The sequence below is a fragment of the Antrostomus carolinensis genome, unplaced genomic scaffold (genome assembly GCF_000700745.2).
Source record: "Antrostomus carolinensis isolate BGI_N321 unplaced genomic scaffold, ASM70074v2 scaffold4876, whole genome shotgun sequence".
NCBI lineage: Eukaryota > Metazoa > Chordata > Aves > Caprimulgiformes > Caprimulgidae > Antrostomus > Antrostomus carolinensis.
Window position 1 is genome coordinate 37,787 of NW_010322423.1, and position 16,485 is coordinate 54,271.

Sequence of the window (16,485 nt, forward strand, 5' to 3'; positions counted from 1 at the left end):
GCACTGCTGTCCTGTCAGCAGTGGAGTTTGTTTTCCTGAAGCCATAGCAATGCCTTAGGGACATGAATTCTATACGTTTCTGTATGCTGGGACCTGTCTGAATGTTAAAATCGTCAGTGTTTTGGCTTATGACTTGAGCTGTATTGTCTGCTGCATCCACATGGAGCAACACAACTTGCATAAGGGGAAAATTAAGCCAGCTGCTGTTCCTACACAGCAATAGCTGCAGCAAAACCTGTCAATGTATTGATAATCTTGTAATCATACCTATTCTGTATGAATGTCCTGGTTTTGCTAGGACAGACCACCACAATGAATCCAAAAGGGAGAGGGAGGAATTGTCCAGGAGCAAAAAATGTGCTTGGCTCCATCTAAGCTGGGTCTCAAAAATGTTTAACATCATCCACTGACTGCTCTGAGCCCAGCACAGGCAAGTATTAAGTGCACTGCAGGTACAAAGAATTTGTGAACCCTCCCTGAGGAGCAAAACTTAACTAGCTCTGTTAATGAGGACTTGCGTATTGTCTTGGTATCAGCTGAGGCTATTCCTTGGGGCTGGTGCAGCAGTTATTTCAGTAATGGGCTGTACAGGTTGCTATACTGGGGTGGATACAGAGCATGAAAAAGAGCAAAATCTCAATTTGTTGCTTTACAAACTGTAGAATATGCTCCTACAGTTAGCTGTAGGCAAAGAGATTGATAAAACAATAATGGCTCTGGGGACCTCGTTACAAATGGTATACCATGAGGCTTTTGTGGTCTGGCTCCTGCCAATTGCAACAGGGCAACAATAGTCGCAATAAACAGTTCTGTTTAGTTTATCTTGGAAAATAACATGCTCGTAGTAGGTTTTACAGACGTGAGATGCTGCTTCAATTGAAAAGAAAATAATGAAGATCAAGCACAGAAGGTTCTGCCTGAATCCTCTGGCTCAAGAGTGATTTTCATAATTGGCTTGTCTGTAGTGGGAGCGCAGGTTGATCTAGTTAAATTATTAACTGCCACTAGTGCAGTATCTCAAAGCCTGTCTTGTTCCAAGATAGTCTGTGGAAGCGGTGCTGTGAGATTGTTGGTTTTTATCTGAGATGTAATGTAGGTCTGTCCTTGGCTGCACCAGCTGGAGATCTGGGAAAGCCTTGGGACAAAGTTCCTCCAACACAACATTCCTTCTGCTTCCTGTGTGCTGTATGGCATTTGCTTTCTCTTCAAAGTAACAATGCATGTGTTATGGTTTCTCTTGGATTGGGAATCTGGAGAAAAGTAAAGTGAGTATTTGATGGTTTAAAAAAAAACCCCAAAAAACTCAAAAAAACAACCCCAAAACACACGAACAAAACCAAATCTCCCTTTAATTGTTTACTGTGAAGTTATGATCTTTATGATCTGCTCCTGAGTTTATTTTCAATGTCGAACCTCCAAAGTTGGAAGCTTGGGCAACTGAACCTTATTTAAATCACCAAACTGGGCAGTGAGCCTGGCCAGTTTGGGGAATGTTGTATCTTTTGTCCCCAACAGAACATCGAGGTGCTACATCTGCATTTGAACGAGTGTCCAAAGTTCCTGTCCAACATGACTGTGAGAATCTGCTGCGACCTTCAACGTTTTAGTACCTGGTAGTCTCAAGCCTGGAGAGCCATGAAAGGTTTGCTGCCTCTGTTAGCAGTAGCTCTGGTAGAATCATTGTGTGTGTATTTGACTAACTCATTACATTCCACATGATATGAGCTATTCTGTGTTATATGAAATAACCATATGAGATTATATAAATGCATACTTTCATGTTTCTCCAAAACACTCGAGTATAGTTGACTAAGAGATACTGTAATTGGAAAAAGGAACTCTTCTGAGTAAAATGTCAACAGATTTTCTGGTGGTGACTGTCAAGGTGTTAGCCAGTGGGTTTCAGGGATGTGTACCTTTCATTCTCAAACAGCCTTTCACAGTCAGTCCCAAACACAAAAACTTGTGTTTCAATCTTTATTTTGGCATCCAAAGTAACACAGTTCTCATTAAAGCTCATCAGTGATTTGGAAGCTTTGCTTTTCTTTGTTTCCCATTGGAGTTATGAAACAAAAGATGATGGGAAATTGCTGAAATTTGTCAGAATACTTTGTTCTTTTGCAAGATAGCTCAGACGTATTTGTTTAAATGTTCATGAAAACTTCCTGGCAGGTATTCTCAAATGCTAATTGAAACTTTATGTGCCCCAAAAGTGGTTTTCAGGAAAAAGGGACATTTACAATCTGTTAAAAATGTTGTTGTGAGAAAATTACCAGAACTTTAAAGAAATTTGCCAAAGAGGAAAACCACATTAGCTTCGATGTTTTGAGTATACAACATTGCTGTATATTGTGTGTGGCCAAAATATATTTTTCACCCTATAACTGGACTTAGCTGTTTTTCTAAGTACCTGAAAATCTGCAGTGGCTTAAAAAAATAATAATTAAAAAAGAAAACAACTGGGCAATAGTATATTTCTCTTATAGTGCTTCAAGGAATAATTTTCCTCTACCTGGGTGAAAAATTGGTTGTCAAAGGTGACTGTAAGGAAGATAATTTTACAATGAAGCTGTCCTATTAGCTTGTTGCCAAGCATCTTAGTCCGAAAGAGGAAAGTAAACCCTGAAGTACACAGGGTCCCAAACCTCCTGAAGGAGCATTCCACAACATTGTCCTTCACCTTATTACCACAAAACAGCTAATAAAATCCTGAGCTTTAATAAGGCTGGCTGTAAAAGACTGTTCAACTGTTCAAACAATTGAGAGCCAGACTTTGCCGGTCTTTGATGAGCAGCAAGTTAAACAGCTGCCCAGGTCAGATTCTTTTTTTGGCCAAGCATGGAAAAATGATGATTTAGTGGTAGTGCAAAGATGTAGCTCACTTTCAGAAAGGAGAAGGGGGCAGGAGGGGAGGAACAATTTAATTTAGCAAATGCAAGTCTTTGTTGTATTAAGATCTTGGATGGATCTAGCTCTTATGAAAAGTGATAAGGAACAATTCCTGGTTTCTTCTTGCAAAAACTTTTGCTCATCTTGAAGTTGATTCTCTCCAAAATCCATGTTCTCACGCTGGTGATGCAGTATTTAGACCAGAAATTTTGCAGGAAGGCGATACTCTTTTAGCTTTGCCGTGTACCTTCCAGCTGGGTGTGCCTGGGAATGTGAAAGCAGCTCTAGTGTTGGCAGCTCAGTGCTGAAGGGCAGATGGAAGAACCTGGAAAGGTATGCTGTCACTCCTTCCTGGCCAGCCAGCTACCTGGGGGTGACCTGAGGGCAGAGGAGGGACCTGGGAGGCCACCCTGTCTATCTCCTACTGCTTGTGGGTAACCAGGGCTGGCACAGTCTGCAGGGCGGCCAGGTGGATGAAGGAGATGCAAGCGGCTGTGTGGCACAGAAAATGGTGGTAATTGCCTCCTTGCAGTAAAGCTGGGTGTTTTCCAGGGCTCCTCCCACCACCAGCACCATTGTCTGCAGGTGAGTCTGGTTAATCCTCTGCTTTTACCTGTTACTTGGCCCCGTGGAAGGCTGTGCCTTCAGTAGGGTATTGCCTTTGGTTGCAAGAATCAGTAATGCTTTGGCTGTTGCATGTCTGTCTCTCATTTTGGAGGTGCACCATACTTGTGTGACTTGCTTTCCTTCTTGAGAGCGAGACCCCGTTCCTCACTCTGTACAACTGAGGATGAGGAAAACGGGGTCCCACAAGAAGGGACCAAACTCATTTGTTGGGAAGGAGGTAGGAGCAGCCTTGTCTCCTGTCTATGCAGTGCTGGAGCAACTTTCAATTCTACCATTAGACACCTCTAAGGGCCAGGCTGTCCCACAGTTACTCCCATCTCAGTGGCCTCTGGATAGGCTTGAGGACAGCAGATGCAGCCTGACAGGTGGGGAAAAAAAAATCCCCCAAACCTGATCATCACCACAACTGGTCCAACATAATCATCATCTGACAGCACGTGGCTTGGGCCAGCTCCCTATTCTGGCTGGGAGCTACAGGGCTGAACAGGATCAAGTAAGCTCCTCAAGCATCCCAGCTTTCTCCAGAGCAGGCATGAGCACAGATCACTGAACTGCTGACGTGCTTGGGAATCGATTCCTCCGACGGCATGCCAATCTCTGTGGGGTACCTAGGCAGGCTTTTAGAGGCTGGTGGGGAAGGAATTATTCAGACCACCCATCTTAGCTGGCTAAATTACCCGAGTAGTCTCTTCAAACTCCTTCTCCAGTCACGGATGAGAGAGAGGACAATTCAGAGTAAGGCTAATTTGGGTGCACTGAATGACCCTCTGCAGGAGCTTTGCTTTCCCTCCCTCGACTACAGAGGGAGCCTGGGGAGACCAGCTGGTTACATTTAACTGCTAAATTGGTTGCCAAAAGATGGGTGGTGAGAATTCCTTCTGGTTTCCCCTTTGCCATGGACCACACTCTTCCCACAGCAAGATGCTCGCTTGCTCTCTCCTGCAAATTTGGAGAGTGCTTAGTGCAGTGGGATACAGGCCCCCGGGAGCCACCACAAGACAAACAACTCATGTTGCTGCGTTGCAACGGTTGATAGGTACTGTATATTGTGTGTAGGATTTCATGGACTTATGCTTAAATAGCTCCTTTAAAGCAGCTTTGCTTTTGGGAGCCTGTTTAACAACTTGCTTTCGTATAAGCCAAGTTTTACATATGTTCTGAAGTTTAAAAAACAAAGTGAGACCTCGAGCAAAAATTGTAATTAGGGAGGTACAGATAACAGAGAGAAAGGACTTGTAAGTTCTCTCCAGATGTTACAGATGGGAGGGGAACGTGAAGCCATTCAAAATAAACCTTGCTGAGATTGCCCCTTCCTCTTTGCCTGATAAACCCATTACAAATTAAAACAAAAGTAGCCAAGATCCACAGGCTCCAGGGCATCTGTGAGCCCTCTTTTACCTTTCAGAGCTGGTAACAGATGCTGCCTGTGGGCGTTAGTCCTTGTCTAATGAAAAGACCAATTCTTCATTCTGGAAGCTTAAAACACAAGTTTCTGCCGTATAAAACCCAGTAAGTGTAAGAATCCAAACCTGAACATAAACTACCAGGATTTTAAGGCTTCAGTATTATTTTATGCTCAAGAAGTGTTCTTGCCCGGTAAATCACAGTTCTGCAACACATCACACTTCCAAAGGCATTTGGAAAAGCAGTAGGTTTTTTTTCTTTTTCCTTTTTGAGAAGAGAGTAGTGACTGCTTGGATTCCCTCCTGTTTTCTCAGTCCCCAAATGTTCATAACACCCTGTTGGGGAGGAATAATTCCCATCCAAGTTGTAAAACACACTTATAAGTAGATGGGAAAAGCATGAACAGAGCTGTACAGAAAACAAAACCGCTGGGAACAAGATCTTATTTTGCATGCTTCTCACTGTTGTATTTTTGCTCCAATTAGCATATTTTAAAGACAAGCTTTAAAAAAAAAAAAAAATCATTCTGCTATCTGCCTGAACTGTTCTCAAGCTTTGAACTTTTCCATCCTTTCTATTGATTATGGCCAAGTGACCCATATTTAAAAAGCATTTACAATAAAATTATAGCACTTTCTTTTGTGCTGCTGTCTTTCCCAGTGAAAAGCTAAAATGTTTTAAAATTGTCACTTTTTGACAGAGGTAATGGCTGTAATATATTTAGTCTCTTCCCCCTTGTTGTGCTTAAAATGGCTATGCTAATAAAGGGCACAGCTGTCGATACTTTATGGCCTGCTGGGGGGAAGAGGGGGAATGAAGGCAAAAAACAGATTGACTGTGTGTCAACAAATGCAGCTGGGAAAGAAAAAAAGAAGCCCCTTGAAGGCCCCTGCAACGTAAAGTCCAAGATAAATGATGTCCCTATGCTTAAAAAAAAAAAAAAAATGGAGGTCGGAATTCAATAAAGGGGGACTGAAAAGGAAACTGCTTAAAACTGAAAGCCTTTTCTCTGCCTCTAGACAGCTTACAAGAGAAATGAGCAAAACTGACCACAGAGAGAGGGTGAGCAGCCAAGAAAGAAAACAAAAGCCTATCCTGGAAAATATATTGCGTCAACGAATTATCTGAAGTGCATTATCACTGGCGGGCGGAGAGCGTACAGTTTAATGGAGATGCGACAACAAACTTTTACATGCTGCTGCCTTTTGGGGAGCGGGCTGCTTTGTGCCCAGGCCCGAGGGGAGGGGGAATGGCAGCTGTAATTACTCATAACGAATAACTAAGAGCAGGACACAGCGGCCGTCGGGGCACTGGTGAATGTTGCTCCTGGGGAGCCGGGCCGGCTGCCCCCGCAGCTCCTGCCTGGCACAGCCGCGCCCTGCGGCCGGGCGCACCCCGCTCTGAGGGCGTTTTTCCCTGGGATGGATGCTCTAGTACGAGTCTCTCTGGCCTTTGGGAGGCACCGTGGAAAAAAATTATGCCTTTCACCTTCTGGGGACAGCAGCTATAGGAGGAAATGCCATTTTGTGTCCTGGCAGCCCTGCCAGGCCTCCCACCATTGACTGCAGTGAGCCAGGCCCCAGCGGCCAACACAACATGGCAGACATGGCCCTTCAAGGGCCCACCTGTACAAGCAAGAAGTAATGCCAGCAGCGACCGACCGCTCTACCCAAGCCCTGGGGTGGGGAAAGACAGCGGGTGCCATGCCCCAGCAGGCCAGGGATGGCAGAGGGAGAAGGGCCATCGCTGTTCTGGCCACCCTGGCAGTGCTACAGCCGAGGTGACAGCAAGCGAGGCGTATCCTCTATGGAGATATGGTATACCCCAAGGATGTAGCAGATGTTTTGATTGTGGTGGGTTTGTTTTTTGTTAACTAGTGACCTGTCTTTTTTCATTCACAGCAATGTAAGTTAGGGCCTAGCCCTGTTCTTCAGGTAGAAATGATGTCTTTGATGCCCAGCCGGGAGGCAGAAAACCCCTGGGCTGTCCCTGCGAGGGGCTGTGGCAGATCCTGCCCAGCCGGCCACAGATGACCTGGGCACACCACGGAAAGGCTTAGAGCCCTTCCTGAGGCGCGGCGAGAGAAGCAACAACATTGTAAGAGGCATAGGGATGGGGAGCTTGAATTACTGCAGTGAGGAAATGGGAATATTGGGTGTAAACCTGCAAGAATCAGGCGGTTTCCATTCCCTAGGTCATGACACAGCTTGTTTGCATGGAGGCAAACCCATAATAAAATAATGAGTGACAGGGAGCCATTTGTTCATTGTCATTTCTTGGACAACTATGGAAGATGAGGACAGTTTTTCCCAGCCTAAGGCAAAATGCCTTTGTAAATATGTCTTGTGTTTCCCAGAGGCATGCCAAAAGTACGGGTAAGGCTGCATCAATGACACCGTATCTCCTGTATCCGCCTGGAGAGAACCAGGGTCCAGACAGTTCCTGTTTTAGGCCTGGAAAGAGGCTTTTTGGGAAATAAAGGCTTGGCAACAGGTGAGGCCAGGAGAGCCAGTCAGCCTCCAAATAACCTCTGCTTCTGCATTTGGAGGGTGAGGAGGTGCAATATGGAGTAGGATGTCCTACTTTTAGGAACTGTCTGCTCTTCTCTTTTACCTTCCCACTTCTGTCATTCCCCAATCCCCAACTTTTCTTTTTTAAAATTTTTCGTTCAAGGTCTTTTTTGCCTGCTTGGTTACTTCCATTCAAAATCATCTGGAAAAGGGAGTCAGATGGAAAAAAGGGTTATCTTTTCTCAGATTCCCAATTTTGCTGTGCATGTGTTCCTTTGAACCTCTGCAAATTCTCCAAGAATGGGAGGAAGGAAAAATAAGTAACCAAAGACAAGGCAAAATCAGGAAATCTGCAAAAATCCTGAAATGAAATAAAACAGTCATGTCAAGTTTTTAGTAAAACAGCAGGATGTTAAAATGGCACAGAAAGTTCTCATTTCCTCTGTAATTGCTTGGAAGAGTTTTAAAAGGCTATAATTTTTACTGTTCCTGCTAGATTTCACTTGGAAAATCCCTTGCACCAGTAGCAATCAATACATCCCAGAGTTTCCGTGTCTGTGGGATGAGCAGTTTGGCATCTCTTACTTCCTCTGTCCTTGGGCACAGCTACCTTTCAGTTTTTCCTCTTGCATATCAGCAACACCAAACTCCAGTCTTTTCTAAAGCCCTGGGACAGAAGAGGTAAGAGATCCCTCACCCACACTTTGGTTTCACTGACTCTGGGAAGCAAACTTCCTTCACTGTGGTGGTGACTCACTATATGAGTCCCACTGCCTCTTTGTAGTTGATAGTTTGAAAAAAATCAGAAAACCGAGAGAAAAATACCCGAACTCTTGAGTGCATGATACAACTGAGATGTTCAGTGATGTGGGTTGATATGATTTCACAGACAAAGGTTCTCCTGAAGTTTGGTTAAAGGTGGAAATGCATGGTCCCTGCTTAAGTAAGAAGTAATGTTATGAGAAAAAATAGTGCTAAAGTTGATGCAGTGTATATAGCATGACTGTAAGTAGCTCAGCAGTATCTGAGCTGCAACTGCTGATGGAGAATGTTGTCCAAAAGAAAATGCCCAACAGGTTCCTGGAAGACCTGGGGCCCTGGGGGACTCAATATCTATATCCATGATTTGGAAAACAACCAGAAAGTGTTGAAGATGATAGCACAGAGATGGTGTGTAATGGTCAAAGCCAATGAGTTATGCAGACCCTCAATAACCCCTGCACAGGGAATGTGGGAAAGCGCCGTTAGCCACAAGTTGATCCCCTCCCCACAGTGCTGGTGAGACCATGAGTGTGGCCAGCTTCAATGCCCATAACCCATGTACCTGCAGAGGCCTGAAGAACCCAGTGAGATGATTTATGATTGTGCTGCTTAGCACACTCGGGGGAAGGCAAAAGGGAGGCTGTGTGGGAGCCAGAGCAGATGGGTTTTGTAATTTTTGACCACCACAATTTTCCAGGGGAGGTGCAAACCTGGGATAGTAGCTGTTGAGCTCATTGGCTTGCTTTGTTTAATTATCATTCACAGACTGTTTAATAGTGGCCTGGAGACCCTAGGAACCACCAAGAGCCGGAGGTTGACAACCACCAAATATCTCCATAGGAAGAAGGTATATAAAATTTTTATTTATTTAATGAAGCCAAAACCCCTAAAAATAATATTTTATGTGCGTAATTTGGCATTGAAGTGACAGACTGTGAGGTCTAATGGGCTTGCTCTCACCTGAAGCTCTTTGGTTGGTCAGCTCGTCTTCAGATCTGGACAGGCAGGCTTGCTGCCATTGGTGTTTCCTGTGCTATCGTGGGGCTGCAGGCCCGCAAAGTGTCTGTGCTTTGTACCAGTTACTTGTAATGCAAGTCTTCATGTCAAAGCCTTTTAGGTAGAGGGTCTCCCATAGTCCTTTTAAACAAAAAATTCCCAGCAAGCAACAGGTCAGATTTACCTATTTTTTAAAATATTTTTTTAAATTTCAAGTGCCTTTTCACGTTGTCCGCATTGCTTGGTCTATCAGTTTTAATGGTTAATGTCTCAAATATCTTGTGTCTCAGCCAAAGCCTGATCTCTGGGGCTGGTGTTAATTCTCTTATTTGCAACCCAGCTGGTGCATGGGTCCCTCTGCCTCCTGCCCAGGCTCTTGTTGTGTCTGCTGGTGTCCTTCCAGCAAGTGTAGGCAATGAATGGGTGGATTTCTTAGAGGTATCAAGTCACCTAAAATTTAACTAAAGGAAGCAAGGGGCAGGGAGAGAAGGGTCCAAGTGTGTGCTCAGCCTTTATAAAGCACTGGAGGATCCACATGAAAAATAAATTAATAAATATCCTACTGCAGGAAGGGTTTTAGGCCAAGCTGGCACCTTCTAAGGTGCTATCAGCAGCTGGGCACAGATCTGTAGGAAATGGGCTTTGCTGGTTCTAATGTGCACAAGCAGAGTCTTTCTCAACAATTTCTTTGATAACTGTTTAATCCTTCTAATAACCTGCTTTCTGGTCACACTGTCACTGTGTGTAGGCACACATGTGTTTCTTTCCTTTCCCTGTCCCCTCTCTGGGAGCTTCTAAACCTGCTGTCCAGTTTCAGACGTATCTGTCAGTGCAGTACGGGTGTCAGAGATATGACTCTCCTACACAGTTAATGAAAATATGTGCCCTAGAAGAGAGAGGTGTAAAATGGGCTCCTGCCAGGGAAAAGCTGCAATACTGCTTGCAGTTTGCTGGAGAATTTCCCAAGTAAATACCCCAGCTCAGCCAGCCCTCAGGTCCCCATCAGACCAACATCTGCAGGAGGTCAGATGTTAACCCTTCCAACACACTGCGGTAGTTTTGCTGTACTGCCTTGTGCTGCCTCCCTGCTCCTTTTCCTCTCCCTCCACCTTCTCTCTCAAAACAGACAGCCCCTGCCTTTACCTTGCCAGCTGACGTTTAGAGGTGAGTTTAGGGATGCCTAGGGGACATTTAGGGGATGTGCTAGAGCTCAGGACTGCTTCTAAGGTAGACATCTCCTTGCTTCTCTGCTCCACAGGGAAGCTTGTCCCACCCATGAGACCCATCTTGGGAGGTATTACTCACTCTCCAGGGGTGCCTGTCTCTCCACTGATTCCAGAGGAATCTGTAGCGGATCAGACACTTATTTTTCAGACAATTAAATCCTTGAATTTAGTTTTAATGCTGCCTTTAATTCAGAGAGTTAAATCCTCAGACCTGCTCTGAGCAGTGTATTTCCACAGGAACGAGGAGGGCTGTTTTGCCTGGCTGCTGCCCCTGGGCTGTCTGGTGAGGTGTGAGATGCTACAGCCAAGGAGGCCGGAGTGTCTGTGCCACCCCTGCCCACACCATGACGGCGGCTGTGCCGTGTTTCTGACTGGGAAGGGGGCTCCCATGCGGCACAGAGACTTGCTGGCTGAGCAAGGCCCACACGTGTGTTTAGCTCTGCTGCCAGCGCTTCAGCGTGAGTTAGGAGATGGCTGGGAGAGATGGGTTTGGTCCAGGCTTGTGGCTTTACCACAAAACCGGGCTGTGGTTCAGCGCCAGGCAGCTCTTCAGCCTTCAGCCTGCCCCTGTGGGGACGCAGCAGCTGCTGGAGCATTTTGTGGTGCGAATAACTGCAGAGCGCAGTCTCCAAATCACCTTCTGCATGTGAACCCTTGTATTACCCCAAATGAATCTGAGCAGGCTTGCAGGGGAGGACATTATGTGCAGGACCTGGGCACTGTGAAAGGATTTAAACCAAACGTTTGAGAGTCAGAAAGCCAGTTGCATCCTGTCAGGATATTGGTGCAAAGCCCTTACTGGGTTTCTGACTTGCAGAAATCTTTCTAGCAATCCCCGTGTGATGAGTGCTTTGGTGAGGAACTATATACAAATACCAAAAATATAAGTTACACAAGAAGATGTTTGGAATCACAAGAGAGACTCTGCAAATCTAGCCATGAGGTATCTGCATGTAAAAAAAATAATAAAAATAAAATAATTGCAGCTTATTTTAGCTGCAACCTAAACTTTGTGCTGAGTTAAATCTCCCCAGCCCTGGGCTGATCCCCGCAGCCCCTCCCGGGTTTTCAATGCTTCCAACAATGAAAGTGAAATCCAATCCCATCCAATTAGAGGAAAATGAATGGCTCATCTACAATAAATGGGCTCTGAATAACAATAAGCCAACAAGAGAGCAATGAACTGGAGACAGAGTACAATCTTCCTGAATGTTAATCGGCAACTAACTCCACAAGCTTCTTAGAGGTGGAAAGAATTGGAGGAAAATAGATTAGGGAAGCTTTAGAGCACATTGCCTTTTAACTGCTTAGGCCTCACATTTTTACCTAAATACAAGAATGTTTCTAATGCTGCCTTTTGCAGGGTGAAGGGAGGGGGGGGGGGGTGATGGGGGGGTTTGTTCTCAAAGTTAAATGTTTTCAGTTTATTTATAATTTGACATGGTAGGTGCTACTGTATAACCTCTAGTATTATTTAATGGCTTTATTTATTTGAAAGTCCCTTTTAAAAATTACAAATTAAAAGGGCAGAAGCCTTAGAAAATGTTTTCTGTAGATCTGAGGATTTGGGGAAAGAGGCTGAAAGAATCCAGAAATCAGCCTGAGACCAAAGAGAAGCTGGAGAGGCGAAAGAGAATGGATAAGGAAACTCTGCAATTCAGAGGCTGAAGTCCATCAGGCTCCCCTGATCCTGCCTGTTCTCTGGTCCCACATAGATACCTTCTCATGTTCTCAAGGTTAAAAGTACCTGAAAGACCTGCAGAACAGCCCAGCAGCTGCTGCTTTCCACTGCCCTCAGCCACACAGGTAATTTTTGTAAAGCCAAGGAAGATGCAGGATTCCTGACCCATCACTAAGAGAAGCCCCCACAGCTACGCAGGCTCCATATTCAGTGGAACCAAGCTGAGCTGGGTTGTCCACACTCTCCACTCACACTATTAATTTCCTAATAACCAGTTTTTTTCCCCTCCAGGCAGGCAGAGATGTTACTCAGCTGGGCCAGCACTGCCATCCCCTCCTGCTTACTGTCATCACAGGAGCCCAACTCAAAGTCCATGGAGTCCCACTGGCCAGTGTGGGCATCTGACCAGGCCCCATTAGGTGAGAGCAGGTGAACCTGGGCACCCACTTTTGCTGTGGCAGGAAGGTGGTGGAAGAAGCACATGGGTCCTCTGGGAAAGAGAAGTGCTCCTGTGCTGGTGACGTGCAGTCATGGTGCCACAGCAAAAGAGAGCACACGGCAAGGTCCAGCAGCTCACAGTGCTCATTGCTGTGGAGAGCCTGCACCTTCCTGGTTTGCAGTGAAAATATTGGTTTTGATAATCATGGTATCTATAATAATATATATAATATACATATATATATATTTGTGCGTGTGTGTATATATGTGTATATATCTATATATACACATATATACATACACAAAAGCTATCCCTGCTTGATCCTGAAGAAAGCTGTCAAGAAATTTCTTGGAGAAATCATGAAAGTGAAGGGCTTTCAAAAGCCTCGTGATGTGAGGGGCAGGTGCCATCGCTGGCTTTGAAAAAGCCCTGGAAATGTGACGCGTGGCAGTGCATGCTGTGACGTCCAGGTTTGCAAAAAGCCGGGACGACGTGTTCCCGTCTGTGACAAGGGTGTCTGATGCCCATGAGGGTGCTCTGCATCCCACACCCCTCTGCTCCTTCCATGTCTGCCTGTCCATGCGCTTCACGATGGCTCCCAAGGAGGGGACCCTCACAGCAGCTGGGAGGGCTGCAGGGACAGCACCCGTGGAGTTTCTTTTCTCCGTTGGAGCTAAGCGCTCAGCTTTCATGTTCAGCTTGCGCTGCCAGGGCTGTTCATTACCTGCAGGAAGATGGGCAGGTCCCTGGGCAAACTTGAAGCTCTGGCTGAGGGCAGTGTCATGCAATGCAGTGGAAAAAGGTAAGGTCGGCTCCTAAAATAGGAGGTCCTGAGCAAACTGTCTTCTACAGCTCCCCTAGGTAGCTCCTCAGGTATGCAAACGCTGCAGTGTGATGGCCTTTAGAGAGTTAACCATTTCTCATCAACACGAATCCCGAATGCATAAAACAAGGAAAAAGGGAATGGAATAACTTTTAAGTCAAATGATACAAAATATTTTTATAATTTATTCTATCAGCAGGGCTTATTAATGCAAACATGTTTCCTGTGTTGCATTCCTTATCAACAAATGTCTTCCCAGAGGCAGGTCCAACTTTGGTATCTCATGGCCAAAAAAGCTGGCAAGCCCATTCATAGAAAAACAAAGTACATTCTTTCTCTGTATGGCAAGATGAAGAGAGGAGCCATATCCCCCTACCCCTCTCCTAATCTGCTGTACAAGCAAAGGGTCGTTTGCTGTGTTCTTTCAGAGAAGCAAGAATTTAATAGGTGTATAGATAAGCTATTAAGTAATATACACGCAGAGCTAAAGGGGATTTGGAAGGGAGAATTATTCATTTTTTAAATTAAATAGCAATTTTGTTTCAGCAACATTAAAATAAGTTTCCAAAGGCCATTGTTTGTTTGAACAAAGAGGGGAAAGGAGCTGTTAGAAGCAGTTTACACAGTTCAAATATGAGGGGTTGCGTGCGTTAATAAGAGCAGCGCTCGTGCTCAGCATGGAGCACAGAAAACACATTTGCTGTAGCACACTGGCCGTGCTCCGGCCAGCGCTTGGGAACACAGCATTGCACCCTGCCAGAACTTTGCATTAAGAGCATGGGATGCCAAGGGGAATTTCAAATGCCACTAATATATTTTTTATAAAAACTTCCTTAAGACTGCTGTACCAGGACAAGGCAGTGGCAGTGGCCAGTAAAAGCCCCAGGCTTTCACCATTTTGGGGGGCAAAATAGTGTTGCTTTCCCTTCTAGCAGCCTTGAGGCATGTCCTGGTTTTGGTTGGGCCTGGAGCTAATTTTCGTCTTAGTAGCTAGAACAGCACTGTGTTTTGGTTTCAGCGTGGGATTTGGTATGAGAAGGATGTTGATAATATACTGATGTTTTTAGTTGTTGCTGGGAAATCAAGGATTTTTCCAGCTTTCCATGTTTTGTTAGTCTGCAGGTGCAAAAGAAACTTGGGGAGAGCGTAGTAATTTATAAAACCCAAACTGGCATTTGGGTATGCCAATGGAATATTCCATATCATATAACATCATGTTCAGTATATAAATGAGGGTGGGGCAGGAAACCCGGGGATTTCTCAGACTCTCTCTCTTCTGGGATTGCGGTTTTCAGTTCTGGGATTGTCTCTGCTTCAGGATTGCTGGCCAGGGAATGGGCTGGGCATCAGTCAGCAGGTGGTGAGCAATTACACCGTACATCACTCATTTGATATATTAAAGTATTACTGTTATTATCATTATTATTGTCATTATTTTATTTCAATTATTATATTGTTTTTAGCTCAAACCACGAGTTTTCTCACTTTTACCCTTCTGATTCTCTCCCCCATCTCCCAGGTGGGGGGAGGATGAGCGAGTGGCTGTGTGGTGTTTGGCTACCAGACAGGTTAAAACAACCGCACGGCAGTATCATCCTTCCCCCATCTTCCCTGATCCCCCCAGCAGCAAACATGGAGCATGTGCTGAAGCTTTCCACCTTGTTTGGTTTCCTGACTTTGGTCATCACTAAACCTACATCTGCAATTCTTTGGTTAGTCTGTGACTTTCAACGCAAGAGCAATGACTTTGCTCTGCCAGTCCTGGGAAGAGTTAGGACTGCTTTGCTTCCCAGATCAGGTGCAGTCTCACATTTAGCCCAGTCCCAAGCATCTTAAAAATATTGATGATCTTAGCACTGTAGCCTTGTTATGCAAGAACTGCATGGCTTTATGCTCATTGCAAGACAAAAAGGGAGTGGCACCAACCAGTTAAATTGTTGGTCCAAAGTTTTATAAAACCAGATTCTGGCAACTTGATTTACCCAAAACAGCACCATCTGTTCTTTGTGGTTGTACCTTCGGAGATGGTAGTACTACTCATGTAACAAGTGGCTATTCATGGTGGGGGTCACAGTGAGGGTACTAGGTTGAGCAAGGGGAACAACTTTGATGAAAAAACAATCTTCTGTGAGAATTTCAGAGTGGGCATTTTCATGTAGAAGAGCAATATCCTGTGAAAACAAATTCCCTTCACATAGGTGCTCATCACATTTTCATTTTTTGGCAGAAAGGGGAACCATCTCCACTTGCCCTGTGACCAGGATGCCTCCAAAGAATGCAGTTCGAGGGCTGATGTCCCATCTTCTTTTGGTGCTGGACCATCCCTCCCATGAGGACTTGTGCCAGGAGCTCCTAGGAGGCTTCTGCCCATGCTCCACGTGGCAGGCAGCCGAGATGCCCAAGAGATGGATGACCTTGTCCCAGTCAGGAGAGCTTCCTCACTGGAGACCTCAACAACAGCGCTCACACGTCAGCCCTGTGGTAAGGTGGCTACAGTTTGGAGACTCTCATCCCTCTCCCTCATCCTGGTTCCTGATCCCCCTGTGCCCTCTAAATGTCAGCCTGGCCTGCAGCAAGCTGGCTCTGGCACTGGAGGAAGAACACTCCAAGAACCTTGCCAGCCTACAGGGAGGCCTCACCGCTGAAATCTGTGTTTGCAGCAAACATCTCAGTGCCTTGGATGAGGTCTGTTCTCCCTACTCCAGTGGTGGCGGTGGGCTCCTCCAGATCCAAAGCATTTTTATCTGGGGATCTTGTGTCTCCACTCAGGCCACTTATTAAGCTGAGGAGCTCCGTGTCTGTGTGTGACCCAACCCTGGCTGCCCTCACCATGTCCATTTAAAATGCTTTAAGTGTCTTTTTTAGATGCCTCTATCAGCTGCATCTCTACTTGCAATTAAGAGCTGAAAACCTGTCCCTTTAACCTTGTCTAGTCTCAGTTACTTACTTTTACTGTGTTAACCAGGGATAGATTTGCCCTGTCACATTTTGCATTCCCAGCCCGCCGAAGAGGCTGAGCCCCAGAGCAGAGAGCAAGGCCAGCGCTGCCCTGGCGCTCTGGCAGGGCTGCTCTCGTTGGAGCCCCTGGAACAAAGCACTGTTTGAGAGTGGCTTTGGCGGCCCACGGC